The following is a 19,506-nucleotide window of genomic DNA, read 5'->3' as shown; positions in this document are numbered from 1 at the left end:
TGAAGCACAAGGATAGCTATGTCTCAGCTTATAGGGAGTTGATGCGTCTCCGGGATGATTTGGAAACTGCTCGGGTTGATTATGCCGAGCTTCAGGGTCACCTTGTAGGCAGCGTAACTGCCACCTCTGAAAACCTGATGGAGCAGTTCCAGATTGTTGCTTCTGATGCCGACTTGACTCTTGTTAGTCTTGATAACGTAGTAAAGGATGGCAAGCTTATCCCAGATGATCCCGATGATGATGTTGAACCTCCCCCAGTGCCTTCTATCAAGGTGTCGACCTCCTCGGCTCCTCTAGTTACGTCTGATCCGGATTGTCAGATTCTGAACCGGGATGATGGAACTGTAGATGCTGTGCCTATTCAGACTCGACCTCCTTCTCCCCGTACTGATGCTGCCAGGAAGGCTCCCGATCTTTGCTGATATTCTTTTTAAAAAATAGCCCGGTTTGTGGGCTTTTGAACTGTTTTATTGTTTTGTTTAACTGCTGACGCTTTTTAGTTGCCTGCCTGGCAACTTTTACTTTGAAAAACAAAAGTAGCTTTCTGAGGTAGATTTTGGTGGCCTCTTGAAGCTTTATTATACTATGCTTTTATTGCGCTTTAACATGGTATCTCTTCTGGTTTCTGAGAGTGTTGGAATCTTGCTGCTTGACCTCTTTGGATTGTTTTTGTACTTATTGTTTGTAACTTGGATCCTTTGAGGCTGTGATTGTATGGGTCTGACTTGTTTCTCGGTTTTCTTGCTTTTGCTTGTATTTTTAGCGCCCCATAACCGATTTCTTTGTGTTGGTCCCCTTCTGAGTTATTTTTGTAATCCTCTTTCTTGGACTTTTGTCAGGTCTCTTTTTAGGGATTACTTTTATAACTTGTATTGTAGGGGACCAACTTCGTTAGGTCGATCTCTTCTAAGTTATTTTTGTAATCCTCTTTCTTGGACCTTTGTTAGGTCTCTTTCAGGGATTACTTTTATAACTTGTCTTGTAGGAGACCGACTTTGTTAGGTCGATCTCTTCTAAGTTATAGCAATTCCTCTTTAATAGGGTTGGCCAGACCTCTTTCCAGGGATTTGCTGATAACTTGGGTTGACTTGGTTCGATTTTTTAGTGTCGGCCAGTCTTTTTAAGTTATTATATAGCAATCTATAAGACCTCGTCAGGTTCTTTTTGGGATCACTTTCGATAACTTCTTGCATTATTCTGTGTTTATCTTTGCCGATTTGTAGATGGTGGTTTCTGTCCTGGTTTGATCGTCCTTTAGGTGAATCGCATTTTCACCTTTGTCGGACGATCATTCCTATCGAGATCGTACAGTGAATCTGTTCTTCACTTTCTGTCGATCTGTTGCTTTATAATCGGACGATGAATGCTTCACATTAATGCGTCTTGGGAATTTGTAGAATATCTGAAAGGTATTTTATTCAAAGAAAGTGCAAATATATACATGCGGGAGTTTTTTGTACCCTTAAGTCGGATTAAATCTTAGTCTTGATGCCTCATTAAAAAACCTTTTCAGGAAAAAGAGTGCATCTTGTGATGAGATCTTTTACCTTTCCTAGCTATAGTACCTTCTTAGGTTACAGGTGTGCCATGATCTAGGGAGTTCTCGTCCCTTGAGTTTGGACAGTCTGTAGTAGCCCTTCCTAAGTACTTCTTTGACTCGGTAGGGTCCTTTCCAGTTGGCTGCCAGCTTTCCTTATCTGGGTCGAGTTGTTCCAATATCATTTCGGATTAAGATGAGATCATTCTCAGCGAAACCTCTTGGAACTACCTTTTGATTATACCTGGAAGCCATTCTTCGCTTTAGTGCTTCTTCTCTGATCCGAGCTCTTTCTTGGATTTCCGGAAGTAGGTCGAGGTCTTCTCTTTGAAGTTAAGAGTTGGTTTGTTCATTGTAGTGGACTACTCGGGGAGACCTTTCCTCGACTTCTATTGGAATCATTGCCTCCACTCCATATGCTAATCGAAATGGTGATTCGTTCGTAGTAGAATGGGGGGTTGTTCGATACGCCCATAGGACTTGTGGAAGTTCCTCGGCCCAAGCTCCCTTTGCTTCTTGCAGTCTCCGTTTTAGCCCGACCAATATGACTTTGTTGGCCACTTCGGCTTGTCCATTGGCTTGGGGATGTTCGACGGAGGTGAACTGGTGTTTTATATTCAAGTCGGCCACTAGTTTTCTGAAGCCTGCATCTGTGAATTGGGTGCCATTATCTATGGTGATGGAGTATGGGACCCCGAACCTTGTAATGATGTTCCTATATAGGAATTTCCAGCTTCTTTGAGCAGTGGCGTTGGCTAGGGGTTCTGCCTCGATCCATTTTGTGAAATAGTCTACCCTTACTATAAGGAATTTGACTTGTCCCGATCCTTGGGGAAAGGGTCCGAGAAGATCGAGTCCCCACTTTGCAAATGGCCAGGGTGAGGTCACGCTGATGAGCTTTTTCGGCAGGGCGATGTGAAAGTTGGCATGCTTCTGACATGGTGGACATGTCTTTACAAATTCTGTAGCTTCCTTTCGTAGAGTTGGCCAATAAAATCCCGCCCGGAGTACCTTTTTGGTGAGAGCTTGCGCTCCGAGATGATTGCCACAAATGCTGCTGTGTAGTTCCTCCAAGACTCCCTTTGTATTGGAGGTCGGTACGCATTTTAACAATGGTACTGAGATCCCTCTTTTATATAGGGTGTTGTTTATGATAGTGTAGTACTGTGCCTCCCTTTTAAACCTCTTTGCCTCCTTTTCATCTGTAGGGAGCGCTTCTGTTTTGAGGTAGTTAATTATGGGGGTCATCCATCCTTGATCCCGACCTGTTATGGCTAGGACTTTTTCTTCTTCCGATATTGACGGGTTCTGCAGTATTTCCTGGATGAAGCTTCTATTGTTGCCCCCTGGTTTGGTGCTGGCTAGTTTTGAGAGTGCGTCAGCTCGGGCGTTTTTCTCGCGGGGTATGTGGTAGATCCCATATTCCCCGAGTTGTCCGAGCTGTTCCTTGGTTTTATCCAAATATCTTTTCATGGTAGGGTCTTTGGCTTGGTAGCTCCCTGTTATTTGTGAGGTAACGACTTGTGAATCGCTGTAGATGTTGAGTTTCTGAGCTCCAACCTCCCTAGCCACCTTCAAACCAGCTAATAACGCTTCATATTCCACCTGGTTGTTCGAGGCCGGGAATCCGAATTTGAGGGAAAGCTCAAGTTGGGTTCCTTGGTTGCTTTCGATTATCACACCTGCACCGCTTCTGGTTTTATTTGAGTAACCGTCCACGTATATATTCCACTCTATGGGGATCTCCGAGGTGTCTGTGAATTCTACAATGAAGTCAGCTAGGTATTGTGACTTAATGGCTGTCCGTGCCTCGTATTGGAGGTTGAACTCGGACAATTCGATTGCCCATTGTAGGATTCTTCCTGCTAGATCTATTTTCTGCAATATCCCCTTTATGGGCTGGTTGGTCCGAAATTGGTATGAGCTTGGAAGTACGGGCGAAGTCGTCGGGATGTTAGTATGAGAGCGTAGGCAAGCTTTTCTATTTTCTGGTAGTTCAGCTCTGACCCCTGCAGTGCTTTACTAATGAAGTAGACAGGTTGTTGCCCACCCTCGTCTTCTCTAATTAGTGTTGAAGCTATTGTCCGACTTCCTACTACGAGGTATAATATGAGTGGTTCTCCTTCTTTGAAGTATCGGAAGGCTTGCTCACATTCCGTTGTCCACTCGAAGTTTTTTCCCTTCCTTAAAGTAGCGTAGAAAGGGAGGGATCTTATCACTGACCCTGCTAGGAATTTGGACAAGGCCGTCAATCTCCCATTGAGTTGTTGTACCTCTTTGACGCAGGTTGGGCTCTTCATGTTGAGTATGGCCTGGCATTTATCTAGATTTGCCTCGATTCCTCTTTGTGTGAGCATAAAGCCCAAGAACTTACCTGCTTCAACTGCGAAGGTGCATTTGGTCGGGTTAACTCGCATGCCATGCTTCCGTATGGTGTTGAACACTTGAACCAAGTCGGTTAGTAATATCTCTTCACTTTGTGTCTTTATCAACATGTCATCCACGTAGACCTCCATGATTTTTCCGATGTGGTCTGAGAAGACCTTATTCATTAGCCTTTGATAAGTAGCTCCCGCGTTCTTAAGGCCGAAAGGCATTACGATATAGCAATAGTTTGCTTTGGATGTTATGATGAGTGGATAATTTATACGCCTTTTGACATTGTTTTTAGTATGTTTTTAGTATATTTTAGTTAGTTTTTATTATATTTTTATTAATTTTTATTTAAAATTTACTTTTCTAGACTTTACTATGAGTTTGTGTATTTTTCTATGATTTCAGGTATTTTCTGGCTGAAATTGAGGGACCTGAGCAAAAATCTGATTCAGAGGCTGAAAAAGGACTGCAGATTCTATTGGATTCTAACCTCCCTGCACTCAAAGTGATTTTTCTGGAGCTAAAGAAGCCCAATTGGCGCGCTCTCAATTGCGTTGGAAATTAGACATCCTGGGCTTTCCAGAAATATATAATAGTCCATACTTTTCCCAAGATTTGATGGCCCAAACTGGCATTCCAAATCAGCTTCAGAATTCCCGGCGTTTAACGCCGGAACTGGCACAAAAGTTGGAGTTAAACACCCAAACTGGCACAAAAGCTGGCGTTTAACTCCAGAAAAAGTCTCTACACATGAAAGCTTCAATGCTCAGCCCAAGCACACACCAAGTGGACCCCGAAAGTGGATTTTTACGTCATTTACTCATTCTTGTAAACCCTAGGTCACTAGTTCACTATAAATAGGACTTTTTGCTATTGTATCTTCATCTCATGAAACTTTACATGTTTCATACTGTATCTTCTACGACATGAGTCTCTAAACCCCATGGTTGGGGGTGAGGAGCTCTGCTGTGTCTTGATGGATTAATACAATTACTACTGTTTTTCATTCAAACACGCTTGCTTCTATTCCAAGATATCACTTGTTCCTCAACTTGATGAATGTGATGATCTGTGACACTCATCATCATTCTCACCTATGAACGTGTGCTTGACAACCACCTCCGTTCTACCTTAGATTGAGTGGATATCTCTTGGATTCCTTAACCAGAATCTTCGTGGTATAAGCTAGAATCTACTGGCAGCCATTCTTGAGAATCTGGAAGGTCTAAACCTTGTCTGTGGTATTCTGAGTAGGATTCAGGGATTGAATGAGTGTGACGAGCTTCAAACTCGCGATTGTGGGGCGTTAGTGACAGACACAAAAGAATTACTGGATTCTATTTTGACATGATCGAGAACCGACAGATGAATAGCCGTGCTGTGACAGAGCGCGTTGAACATTTTCACTGAGAGGATGGGAGGTAGCCATTGACAATGGTGAAACCCAACATACAGCTTGCCATGGAAGGAGCCTTGCGTGCATGAAGAAGAAGACAGTAGGAAAGTAGAGATTCAGAAGATATAGCATCTCTGGTGGGCGCAATTATGATCATCAATGGCGCCATCAACATGGTACGCACAATTGTAATCTCAACTCTTTTATCACAACTTCGCACAACTAACCAGCAAGTGTACTGGGTCGTCCAAGTAATAAACCTTACGCGAGTAAGGGTTGATCCCACAGAGATTGTTGGTATGAAGCAAGCTATGGTCATCTTGTAAATCTTAGTCAGGAAAACTCAAATGGATATGAATGATGAATAAAACATAAAGATAAAGATAGAGATACTTATGTAATTCATTGGTAGGAATTTTAGATAAGCGTATGACGATGCTTTGTCCCTTCCGTCTCTCTGCTTTCCTATGGTCTTCATCCAATCCTTCTTACTCCTTTTCATGGCAAGCTGTATGTAGGGTTTCACCGTTATCAGTGGCTACCTCCCATCCTCTCAGTGAAAATGTTGAACGCACCCTGTCATGGCACGGCTATTTAGCTGTCGGTTCTCGATCATGTCGGAATAGAATCCAGTGATTCTTTTGCGTCTGTCACTAACGCCCCACAATCTCGAGTTTGAAGCTCGTCACAGTCATTTAATCATTGAATCCTACTCAGAATACCACAGACAAGGTTTAGACCTTCCGGATTCTCTTGAATGCCGCCATCAGTTCTAGCTTATACCACGAAGATTCCGGTTAAAGAATCCAAGAGATATCCACCCAATCTAAGGTAGAACGGAGGTGATTGACAGTCACACGTTCATAGGTGAGAATGATGATGAGTGTCACGGATCATCACATTTATCAAGTTGAAGAACAAGTGATATCTTAGAACAAGAATAGGCTGAATTGAATAGAAGAACAATAGTAATTGCATTAATACTCGAGGTATAGCAGAGCTCCACACCTTAATCTATGGTGTGTAGAAACTCCACCGTTAAAAATACATAAGAACAAGGTCTAGGCATGGCCGTGAGGCCAGCCTCCCAATGATCTAAGAACTAAATGTCCAAAGATGATCCTAAGATCGAAAAATGATCAAAAGATGAAAATACAATAGTAAAAGGTCCTACTTATAGAGAACTAGTAGCCTAGGGTTTACAGAGATGAGTAAATGACATAAAAATCCACTTTCGGGCCCACTTGGTGTGTGCTTGGGCTGAGCATTGAAGCATTTTCGTGTAGAGACTTCTCTTGGAGTTAAATGCCAGCTTTTGTGCCAGTTTGGGCGTTTAACTCCCATTCTTGTGCCAGTTCCGGCGTTTAACGCCGGGCAGTTTTGAGCTGATTTGGAACGCTGGTTTGGGCCATCAAATCTCGGGCAAAGTATGGACTATTATATATTGCGGGAAAGCCCAGAATGTCTACTTTCCAACACCGTTGAGAGCGCGCCAATTGGGCCTCTGTAGCTCCAGAAAATCCACTTCGAGTGCAGGGAGGTCAGAATCCAACAGCATCTGCAGTCCTTTTTAGTCTCTGAATCAGATTTTTGCTCAAGTCCCTCAATTTCAGCCAGAAAATACCTGAAATCACAGAAAAACACACAAACTCATAGTAAAGTCCAGAAAAGTGAATTTTAACTAAAAACTAATAAAAATATACTAAAAACTAACTAAAACATACTAAAAACAATGCCAAAAAGCGTATAAATTATCCGCTCATCACAACACCAAACTTAAATTGTTGCTTGTCCTCAAGCAACTGAAAATCAAATAAGATAAAAAGAAGAGAATATACAATGAATTCCAAAAACATCTATGAAGATCAGTATTAATTAGATGAGCGGGGCTTTTAGCTTTTTGCCTCTGAACAGTTTTGGCATCTCACTCTATTCTTTGAAATTCAGAATGATTGGCTTCTATAGGAACTCAGAATCCAGATAGTGTTATTGATTCTCCTAGTTAAGTATGATGATTCTTGAACACAGCTACTTTTTGAGTCTTGGCCGTGGCCCAAAGCACTTTGTCTTCCAGTATTACCACCGGATACACACATGCCACAGACACATAATTGGGTGAACCTTTTCAGATTGTGACTCAGCTTTGCTAGAGTCCCCAATTAGAGGTGTCCAGGGTTCTAAAGCACACTCTTTTTGCCTTGGATCACAACTTTATTTCTTTCTTTTTCTCTCTTTTTTTTCTCTTTTCTTTTTTTTGCCTTGTATTCACTGCTTTTTCTTGCTTCAAGAATCATTTTAATGATTTTTCAGATCATCAGTAACATTTCTCCTTTTTCATCATTCTTTCAAGAGCCAACATTCATGAACCACAAATTCAAAAGACATATGCACTGTTTAAGCATACATTCAGAAAACAAAAGTATTGCCACCACATCAAAATAATTAAACTATTATAAAATTCAAAATTCATGCAATTCTTCTCTTTTTCAATTAAGAACATTTTTCATTCAAGAAAAGTGATGGATTCATAGGACATTCATAACTTTAAGGCATAGACACTAAGACACTAATGATCACAAGACACAAACGTAGATAAACATAAGCATGATTTTTCGAAAAACAGAAAATAAAGAACAAGGAAATTAAAGAACGGGTCCATCTTAGTGATGGCGGCTTGTTCTTCCTCTCGAAGATCCTATGGAGTGCTTGAGCTCCTCAATGTCTCTTCCTTGTCTTTGTTGCTCCTCTCTCATGATTCTTTGATCTTCTCTAATTTCATGGAGGTGGATGGAGTGTTCTTGGTGCTCCACCCTTAGTTGTCCCATGTTGGAACTCAATTCTCCTAGGGAGGTGTTTAGTTGCTTCCAATAGTTTTGTGGAGGAAAGTGCATCCCTTGAGGCATCTCAGGGATTTGATGATGAGAGGGGTCTCTTGTTTGCTCCATCCTCTTCTTAGTAATGTGCTTGTCCTCATCAATGGGGATGTCTCCCTCTATGTCAACTCCAACTGAATAACAAAGGTGACAAATGAGATGAGGAAAGGCTAACCTTGCCAAGGTAGTGGACTTGTCCGCCACCTTATAAAGTTCTTGGAATATAACCTCATGAACTTCTATTTCTTCTCCAATCATGATGCTATGAACCATGATAGCCCGGTCTATAGTAACTTCGGACCGGTTGCTAGTGGGAATGATTGAGCGTTGGATAAACTCCAACCATCCCCTAGCCACAGGCTTGAGGTCATGCCTTCTCAATTGAACCGGCTTTCCTCTTGAATCTCTCTTCCATTGGGCGCCCTCTTCACAAATGTTTATGAGGACTTGGTCCAACCTTTGATCAAAGTTGACCCTTCTAGTGTAAGGGTGTTCATCTCCTTGCATCATGGGCAAGTTGAATGCCAACCTTACATTTTCCGGATTAAAATCCAAGTATTTCCCCCGAATCATTGTAAGCCAATTCTTTGGGTCCGGGTTCACACTTTGACCATGGTTCTTGGTGATCCATGCATTGGCATAGAACTCTTGAACCATTAAGATTCCGACTTGTTGAATGGGGTTGGTAAGAACTTCCCAACCTCTTCTTCGGATCTCATGTCGGATCTCCGGATATTCATTCTTTTTGAGTTTGAAGGGGACCTCGGAGATCACCTTCTTCAAGGCCACAACTTCATAGAAGTGGTCTTGATGCACTCTTGAGATGAATCTGTCCATCTCCCATGACTCGAAGGTGGAAGCTTTTGCCTTCCCTTTCCTCTTTCTAGAGGTTTCTCCGGCCTTGGATGCCATAAATGGTTATGGAAAAACAAAAAGCAATGCTTTCACCACACCAAACTTAAAAGGTTTGCTCGTCCTCGAGCAAAAGAAGAAAGAAGAGAGTAGAAGAAGAAGAAATGAAGGAGATGGAAATGGCTTTGCGGTTCGGCCAAAGGGGGAGAAGGAGTGTTTAGGTTGTGTGAAAATAAAGGAGTGAAGAGGGGTTTATATAGGGGTGAAGAGAGGGTAGGGTTCGGCTATGGGGGGTGGGTTTGGGATGGAAAGTGGTTTGAATTTGAATGGTGAGGTAGGTGGGGTTTTATGAAGGATGGATGTGAGTGGTGAAGAGAAAGATGGGATTTGATAGGTGAAGGGTTTTTGGGGAAGAGGTGTTGAGGTGATTGGTGAATGGGTGAAGAAGAGAGAGAGTGGTGGGGTAGGTGGGGATCCTGTGGGGTCCACAGATCCTGAGGTGTCAAGGAAAAGTCATCCTTGCACCAAGTGGCTAGCAAAATTGCTCCCTGTGCCAATTCTGGCGTTAAACGCCGGGCTGGTGCCCATTTCTGGCGTTTAACGCCAAGTTCTTGCCTTTTTCTGGCGTTTAACGCAAGTCTGGTGCCACTTTATGGCGTTAAACGCCCAGAATGTTGCCAGACTGGGCGTTAAACGCCCATCTGCTAGCCTTACTGGCATTTAGACGCCAGCAAGTTTTCCTCCAGGGTGTGCTATTTTTCTTTCTGTTTTTGCTTTCTCAATTGATTTTATGACTTCTCATGATCATCAACCTACAAAAAACATAAAATAACAAAGGAAAATAGATTATTACAAAACATTGGGTTGCCTCCCAATAAGCGCTTCTTTAATGTCAGTAGCTTGACAGTGGGCTCGCATGGAGCCTCACAGACGCTCAGAGCAATGTTGGAACCTCCCAACACCAAACTTAGAGTTTGAGTGTGGGGGTTCAACACCAAACTTAGAAGTTGGCTGTGGCCTCCCAACACCAAACTTAGAGTTTGACTGTGGGGGCTCTGTTTGACTCTGTTTTGAGAGAAGCTCATCATGCTTCCTCTCCATGGTGACAAAGGGGTATCCTTGAGCCTTGAACACAAAGGATTCTTCATTCCCTTGAATGATCAATTCTCCTCTGTCCACACCAATCACAGCCTTTGTTGTGGCTAGGAAGGGTCTGCCAAGGATGATGGATTCATCCATGCACTTCCCAGTCTCTAGGACTATGAAATCAGCAGAGATGTAATGGTCTTCAACTTTTACCAGAACATCCTCTATAAGTCCATAAGCTTGTTTTCTTGAATTGTCTGCCATCTCTAGTGAGATTTTTGCAGCTTACACCTCAAAGATCCCTAGCTTCTCCATTACAGAGAGAGGCATGAGGTTTACACTTGACCCTAGGTCACACAAGGCCTTCTTGAAGGTCATGGTGCTTATGGCACAAGGTATTGAGAACTTGCCAGGATCTTGTCTCTTTTGAGGTAATTTCTGCCTAGACAAGTCATCCAGTTCTTTGGTGAGCAAAGGGGGTTCATCCTCCCAAGTCTCATTACCAAATAACTTGTCATTGAGCTTCATGATTGCTCCAAGGTATTTAGCAACTTGCTCTTTAGTGACATACTCATCCTCTTCAGAGGAAGAATACTCATCAGAGCTCATGAATGGCAGAAGTAAATTCAATGGAATCTCTATGGTCTCAGTGGGAGCCTCAGATTCCCATGGTTCCTCATTAGGGAACTCATTGGAGGCCAGTGGACGTCCATTGAGGTCTTCCTCAGTGGCGTTCACTGCCTCTCCCTCCTCTCCAAATTCGGCCATGTTGATGGCCTTGCACTCTCCTTTTGGATTTTCTTCTGTATTGCTTGGAAGAGTACTAGGAGGGAGTTCAGTAATTTTCTTGCTCAGCTGACTCACTTGTGCCTCCAAGTTTCTAATGGAGGACCTTGTTTCAGTCATGAAACCTTGAGTGGTTTTGATTAGATCAGAGACCATGGTTGCTAAGTCAGAGTTACTCTGCTTAGAATTCACTGTCTGTTGCTGAGAAGATGATGGAAAAGGCTTGCCATTGCTAAACCTGTTTCTTCCACCATTATTGTTGTTGAAACCTTGTTGAGGTCTCTGTTGATCCTTCCATGAAAGATTTGGATGATTTCTCCATGAAAGATTATAGGTGGTTCCATAGGGTTCTCCCATGTAATTCACCTCTTCCATTGAAGGGTTCTCAGGATCATAAGCTTCTTCTTCAGATGAAGCTTACTTAGTACTGCTTGGTGCATTTTGCATTCCAGACAGACTTTGAGAAATCATATTGACTTGCTGGGTCAATATTTTGTTCTGAGCCAATATGGCATTCAGAGTATCAATCTCAAGAACTCCTTTCTTCTGATTTGTCCCATTGTTCACAAGATTCCTTTCAGAAGTGTACATGAATTGGTTATTTGCAACCATTTCAATTAGTTCTTGAGCTTCTGTAGGCGTCTTCTTCAGATGAAGAGATCCTCCAGCAGAGCTATCCAAAGGCATCTTGGACAGTTCAGACAGACCATCATAGAAAATACCTACGATGCTCCATTCAGAAAGCATGTCAGAGGGACACTTTCTGATTAATTGTTTGTATCTTTCCCAAGCTTCATAGAGGGATTCTCCTTCCTTCTGTCTGAAGGTTTGGACTTCCACTCTAAGCTTACTCAATTTTTGAGGTGGAAAGAACTTTGCCAAGAAGGCATTGACTAGCTTTTCCCAATAGTTCAGGCTTTCTTTAGGTTGTGAGTCCAACCATATTCTAGCTCTGTCTCTTACAGCAAAAGGGAATAGCATAAGTCTGTAGACCTTAGGGTCAACCCCATTGGTCTTGACAGTGTCACAGATTTACAAGAATTCAGCTAAAAACTGATGAGGATCTTCCAATGGAAGTCCATGGAACTTGCAATTCTGTTGCATTAGAGAAACTAATTGAGGCTTAAGCTCAAAGTTGTTTGCTCCAATGGCAAGGATAGAGATGCTTCTCCCATAGAAGTCGGGAGTAGGTGCAGTAAAGTCACCCAGCACCTTCCTTACATTGTTGGCATTGTTGTTGTTTTCGGCTGCCATGTCTTCTTCTTTGAAGATTTCTGTTAGGTTCTCTACAGAGAGTTGTGCCTTAGCTTCTCTTAGCTTTCGCTTCAAGGTCCTTTCAGGTTCAGGGTCAGCCTCAACAAGAATGCTTTTGTCTTTGCTCCTGCTCATATGAAAGAGAAGAAAACAAGAAAATATGGAATCCTCTACGTCACAGTATAGAGATTCCTTGAGGTGTCAGAGGAAAAGAAAAATAGAAGGCAGAAGTAGAAGAATTCGAACTTATCAAGAGAGATGGAGTTCGAATTGTTCATTGAGGAATAGTGTTAGTCCATAAATAGAAGGATGTGAGAAGAGGGGAAGTAATTTTCAAAAATTAAGTAAAAGATTTTGAAAACATTTTGAAAAACACTAATTGATTTTCGAAAACCAAGAGTGGAAAAGAAATCAAGTGATTTTTGAAAAAGATTTTGAAATTAGAAATCAAATAGATTTGATTGAAAACTTTTGAAAAAGATGTGAATTAAGAAGAAAATGATTTGAAGAAGATATAGTTTTAAAAAAAGACATTATTGACAAGATATGATTTGAAAAACAATTAAAAAAAATTTGATTTTGAAAATTAATGACTTGGCTAACAAGAAAAGATATGATTCAGACATTAAACCTTTCTCAACAGAAAAGGCAACATATTTGAAATGTTGAATCAAATCATTAATTGATAGCAAGTATGGAAAGAAATTGATTTTGAAAAAGATTTGATTGAAAAGATATGATTTGAAAAAGATTTGATTTTGAAAAATTTTGAAAACTTGAAAAAAAAAATTGCATTGAAAACAGAATCTTTCCTCTTGTGCCATCCTGGCGTTAAACGCCCAGAATGGTGCACATTCTGGCGTTTAAACGCCAGTTTACCTTCCTCACTGGGCGTTTTGAACGCCCAGCTTTTTCTGTGTAATTCCTCTACAGTATGTTCTGAATCTTCAATTCTCTGTATTATTGACTTGAAAAGACACAAATTAAAAATTTTTTTGGATTTTTAATAATCAACATGCAACTAAAATCAAATAACAATGCATGCAAGACACCAAACTTAGCAGTTTGTACACCATTGACACTAACAAAATGAGAATGCATATGAGAAACACAAAACACTCAAGTCAAGAGAATTTAAAGATCAGAGTAATGAAATCATCAAGAACATCTTGAAGATCACTTAAGACATATGAATGAATGCAAGAAGAACAGAAGCATGCAATTGACACCAAACTTAACATGAAACACTAGACTCAAACAAGAAATATTTTTGGATTTTATGATTTTGTAAATTTTTTTGTGCTTTTTTGAAAATTAAGTGGAAAAGAAAAGATATCAAAATTCTTAATGAGTATTCCAGGAATCATGCAATGTTAGTCTAAAGCTTCAGTCTAAAGGAATTAGACATGGCTAGTCAAGCTTTAGCAGGACATTGCATTCAAGAGCTAAATTGATGAGAATCAATCAGCTTTGGTGATGATAAGAACATCACCTTGAAACACTAGAATTCATTCTTAAGAATTCTGAAGAAAAATGCCTAATCTAAGCAACAAGATGAACCGTCAGTTGTCCAAACTCGAACAATCCCCGGTAACGGCGCCAAAAACTTGGTGCTGTTGCCGGATCAGAAATTTGGCACTGATGTTACCGGACCAAAAGCTTGCCGAAAACTCGAACAATCCCCGGCAACGGCGCCAAAAACTTGGTGGGCAAAATTGTGATCATCAATGGCGCCATCAACATGGTACGCACAATTGTAATCTCAACTCTTTTATCACAACTTCTTACAACTAACCAGCAAGTGTACTGTGTCGTCCAAGTAATAAACCTTACGCGAGTAAGGGTCGATCCCATAGAGATTGTTGGTATGAAGCAAGCTATGGTCATCTTGTAAATCTTAGTCAGGCAAACTCAAATGGATATGAATGATGAATAAAACATAAAGATAAAGATAGAGATACTTATGTAATTCATTAGTAGGAATTTCAGATAAGCGTATGAAGATGCTTTGTCCCTTCCGTCTCTCTGCTTTCCTACTGTCTTCATCCAATCCTTCTTACTCCTTTCCATGGCAAGCTGTATGTAGGGTTTCACCGTTGTCAGTGGCTACCTCCCATCCTCTCAGTGAAAATGTTCAACGCACCCTGTCACGGCACGGCTATTCAGCTGTCGGTTCTCGATCATGTCGGAATAGAATCCAGTGATTCTTTTGCGTCTGTCACTAACGCCCCACAATCGCGAGTTTGAAGCTCGTCATAGTCATTCAATCATTGAATCCTACTCAGAATACCACAGACAAGGTTTAGACCTTCCGGATTCTCTTGAATGCCGCCATCAATTCTAGCTTATACCACGAAGATTCCTGTTAAAGAATCCAAGAGATATCCACCCAATCTAAGGTAGAACGGAGGTGATTGACTCATAGGTGAGAATGATGATGAGTGTCACGGATTATCACATTCATCAAGTTGAAGAACAAGTGATATCTTAGAACAAGAATAGGCTGAATTGAATAGAAGAACAATAGTAATTGCATTAATACTCGAGGTACAGCAGAGCTCCACACCTTAATCTATGGTGTGTAGAAACTCCACCGTTGAAAATACATAAGAACAAGGTCTAGGCATGGCCGTGAGGCCAGCCTCCCAATGATCTAAGAACTAAATGTCCAAAGATGATCCTAAGATCGAAAAATGATCAAAAGATGAAAATACAATAGTAAAAGGTCCTACTTATAGAGAACTAGTAGCCTAGGGTTTACAGAGATGAGTAAATGACATAAAAATCCACTTCTGGGCCCACTTGGTGTGTGCTTGGGCTGAGCATTGAAGCATTTTCGTGTAGAGACTTCTCTTGGAGTTAAACGCCAGCTTTTGTGCCAGTTTGGGCGTTTAACTCCCATTCTTGTGCCAGTTCCAGCGTTTAACGCCGGGCAGTTTTGAGCAGATTTGGAACGCCGGTTTGGGCCATCAAATCTCGAGCAAAGTATGGACTATTATATATTTCTGGAAATCCCAGAATGTCTACTTTCCAAAGCCGTTGAGAGCGCGCCAATTGGGCTTCTGTAGCTCCAGAAAATCCACTTCGAGTGCAGGGAGGTCAGAATCCAATAGCATCTGCAGTCCTTTTTAGTCTCTGAATCAGATTTTTGCTCAAGTCCCTCAATTTCAGCCAGAAAATACTTGAAATCACAGAAAAACATACAAACTCATAGTAAAGTCCAGAAAAGTGAATTTTAACTAAAAACTAATAAAAATATACTAAAAACTAACTAAAATATACTAAAAACATACTAAAAACAATGCCAAAAAGCGTATAAATTATCCGCTCATCAATCTCCAAAACCTCAACCTGTTCTCCATTACTGCAAAACAAGTATTTATTTCATGTTCTTTTACTTTTTACAATTAAACCTGAGAATTATTGATATCATGACTAAGAGTTACAAGATAACCATAGCTTGCTTCAAGCCGACAATCTCCGTGGGATCGACCCTTACTCACGTAAGGTATTACTTGGACGACCCAGTGCACTTGCTGGTTAGTTGTGCAGAATTACAAAAGTGTGATTGTGATTTCGTGCACCAAGTTTTTAGCGCCGTTGCCGGGGATTGTTCGAGTTTGGACAACTGACGGTTTATATTGTTGCTTAGATTAGGAATATTTTAATTTTGTTAGTTTAGAGTCTTTTATTTGAGTTTAGTTTCTTATTTTAAGTTTGGTGTCAATTGCATGCTTTTATTTTCTTTTAATTTTTCGAATTTGCATGATTCTAGTCCTTTCTTGACCTTTAAAAATTCTAAGTTTGGTGTCTTCTTTGTGTTTTCCTTTAAATTTTTGAAAAATTCTGTTTGATTTTCCAAAAATTTTAAGTTTGGTGTCTTTTGTGCTTTTATTTACTTAAAAATTTTCAAAAATTTGTTCTTGGTGTTCATCTTGATCTTCAAAGTGTTCTTGGTGTTCATCTTGACATTCAAAGTTTTCTTATTTGTTCTTTTTGTTTTGATCTAAAATTTCTAAGTTTAGTGTTATTTTGTTGTTTTTCTTTTTCCTCATTAAAATTTAAAAATAAAAAATATCTTTCCCTTATTTTGCTCATAATTTTCGAAATTTTGCATTAATTTAGTCAAAGATTTTCAAAATCATATCTTTTTTTTAGTCAAGTCAAAATTCTAATTTCAAAAATTGATCTTTTCAAATCTTTTTCAAAAAAAAATCAAATCTTTTTAATTTCTTCAATCATATCTTTTTTATTTCTTCAATCATATCTTTTTTTTAATTGCAATCATATCTTCTTAATAATATCTTCTTCAAAGCAGTTTTCAATCATATCTTTTTTATTGCTCTTTCCAAAATCTTTTTACTCAATTAATTAATTTAGTTTTCAATTTGCTTTTATTGCATTTCCTTCTAATTTTCGAAAGTTTTATTTTATCTTCAATTTATTTTGTTTTATTTTTTCGGTTAGTTTTAATTAAAAAAAATTTAAATATAATTTAATTGCAATTCATATCAATTCCCTTTTCTCCATCATGGACATAAGTGGAAATGAATAGTCCAGAAGGACTCTGGGGTCATATGCTAACCCCATTACAGCTGCATATGGGAGTAACATCTGTATACCTCCCATCAAAGCAAGCAGTTTTGAGCTAAATCCTCAACTCATTATCATGGTGCAGCAAAATTGCCAGTATTCTGGTCTTCCACAGGAAGAACCTACTGAGTTTCTGGCACAGTTCTTACAAATTGCTGACACAGTACGTGATAAAGAAGTGGATCAGGATGTCTACAGATTATTACTGTTTCCATTTGCTGTAAAAGATCAAGCTAAGAGGTGGTTAAATAACCAACCCACAGTAAGCATAAAAATACGGAGACAGTTATCAGACAAATTCCTGAATCAATTTTACCCTCCAAAAAGGATGACACAGCTGAGGCTGGACATCCAAGGCTTTAAACAAGAGGATAATGAATCCCTTTATAATGCCTAGGAGAGGTACAGAGGTATGCTAAGAAAATGCCCCTCTGAAATGTTTTCAGAGTGGGTACAGTTAGACATCTTCTACTATGGGCTTACAGAAAAAGCTCAGATGTCTTTAGACCACTCAGCTGGTGGATCTATACACATGAGAAAGACGATTGAAGAGGTTCAAGAACTCATAGATACTGTTGCTAGAAATCAACATTTGTACTCTAGCAGTGAGTCCTACATAAAGGAAGAGGCCAGGGCAGTAATTACTGATCCTAATCCTCAAGAACAGATTATTGAGCTTAATCAACAATTACTCCTTATGAAAAAACAATTAGTAGAATTTAAAGAGATGCTCCAAGACACTAAAAATGCTAACAAGAATATGGAAGCACAATTGAATCAGACAAGACAGCAACTATCTAAACAGATAACAGAAGAATGCCAAGATGTTAAATTAAGGAGTGGAAAGACATTGAATATATCAACTCAAAGCAGCAGAAAGCTAAGAAAGGAACAACTGACAGAGGATGACCAACCAACTACCCAAAATCCCTCTGAGGACAGTAAGAGCCCAAAGAAGAATGATTCTGGCATTCAAACGCCAGAAAAGGGTAAGAAAGTGGCGTCAAACGCCCAATGGGTAGCCAATTCTGGCGTTTAAACGCCAGAAAAGGGTTGCAATCTGGCGTTAAATGCCCAAAAAGCACCCAATCCTGGCGTTCAAACGCTACAAAGGGGTCAGACACTTGCAAGTGCTGATAACAACCCCCTTAAGCAGGCTTCTCCAACCACTTCTGTAGGAAATAAACCTGCAGCAACAAAGGTTAAAGAGTATAAAGCCAAGATGCCTTATCCTCAGAAACTCCGCCAAGCAGAACAAGACAAACAATTTGCCTGCTTTGCAGACTATCTCAGAACTCTTGAAATAAAGATTTCGTTTGCAGAGGCACTTGAGCAAATACCCTCTTATGCTAAGTTCATGAAAGAAATCTTAAGTCATAAGAAGGATTGGAGAGAAACTGAAAAAGTTTTTCTCACTGAAGAATGTAGTGCAGTCATTTTAAAGAGCTTACCAGAGAAGCTTAAAGATCTTGGAAGCTTTATGATACCATGCACATTAGAGGGTACTTGTACCAAGAAAGCTCTATGCGATCTTGGGGCAAGTATCAACCTAATACCTGCATCCACTATTAGAAAGCTTGGCTTGGCTGAAGAAGTCAAACCAACCCGAATATGCTTCCAACTTGCTGATGGCTCCATTAAATATCCATCAGGCGTAATTGAGGACATGATTGTCAAGGTTGGGCCGTTTGCCTTTCCCACTGACTTTGTAGTACTGGAAATGGAGGAGCACAAGAGTGCAACTCTCATTCTAGGCAGACCTTTCCTAGCAACTGGACGAACCCTCATTGACGTCCAAAAAGGGGAATTAAACCTGAGAGTCAATGAGGATGAGTTTAAGTTGAATGTTGTCAAAGCTATGCAGCATCCAAACACCCTAAATGACTGTATGAGCGTTGATATTATAGACTCTCTGGTAGAAGAGGTTAATATGACTGAGAGTCTCGAATCAGAGCTAGAGGACATTTTTGAAGATGTTCAGCCTGACCTGGAGGAACCAGAGGAAATAAAAGAAATTCTGAAAATTCCTCAGGAAGAGGATAAGCCTCCTAAACCCGAGCTCAAGCCACTACCACCATCCCTGAAATATGCATTTTTGGGAGAAGGTGACACTTTTCCAGTGATCATAAGCTCTGCTTTAAATCCACAGGAAGAGAAAGCACTAATTCAAGTGCTGAGGACACACAAGACAGTTCTTGGGTGGTCCATAAGTGATCTTAAGGGCATTAGCCCAGCAAGATGCATGCACAAGATCTTATTAGAGGATGATGCTAAGCCAGTGGTTCAACCACAGAGGCGGCTAAATCCAGCCATGAAGGAGGTGGTGTAGAAAGAGGTCACTAAGTTACTAGAGGCTGGGATTATTTATCCTATTTCTGATAGCCCCTGGGTGAGCCCTGTCCACGTTGTCCCTAAAAAGGGAGGCATGACAGTGGTTCATAATGAAAAGAATGAACTGGTTCCTACAAGAACAGTTACAGGGTGGCGTATGTGTATTGACTACAGAAGGCTCAATACAACCACCAGAAAGGATCATTTTCCTTTACCATTCAAAGACCAGATGCTAGAGAGACTAGCAGGTCATGAATACTACTGCTTTTTGGATGGCTATTCAGGTTACAACCAAATTGTAGTAGATCCTCAAGACCAAGAGAAAACAGCATTCAGATGTCCTTCTGGAGTATTTGCCTACAGAAGGATGCCCTTTGGTCTGTGCAATGCACCTGCAACCTTTCAGAGGTGCATGCTCTCTA

Source organism: Arachis hypogaea, chromosome 6, assembly GCF_003086295.3.
Source record: "Arachis hypogaea cultivar Tifrunner chromosome 6, arahy.Tifrunner.gnm2.J5K5, whole genome shotgun sequence".
NCBI lineage: Eukaryota > Viridiplantae > Streptophyta > Magnoliopsida > Fabales > Fabaceae > Arachis > Arachis hypogaea.
Note: the sequence above shows the minus strand (reverse complement) of the source record.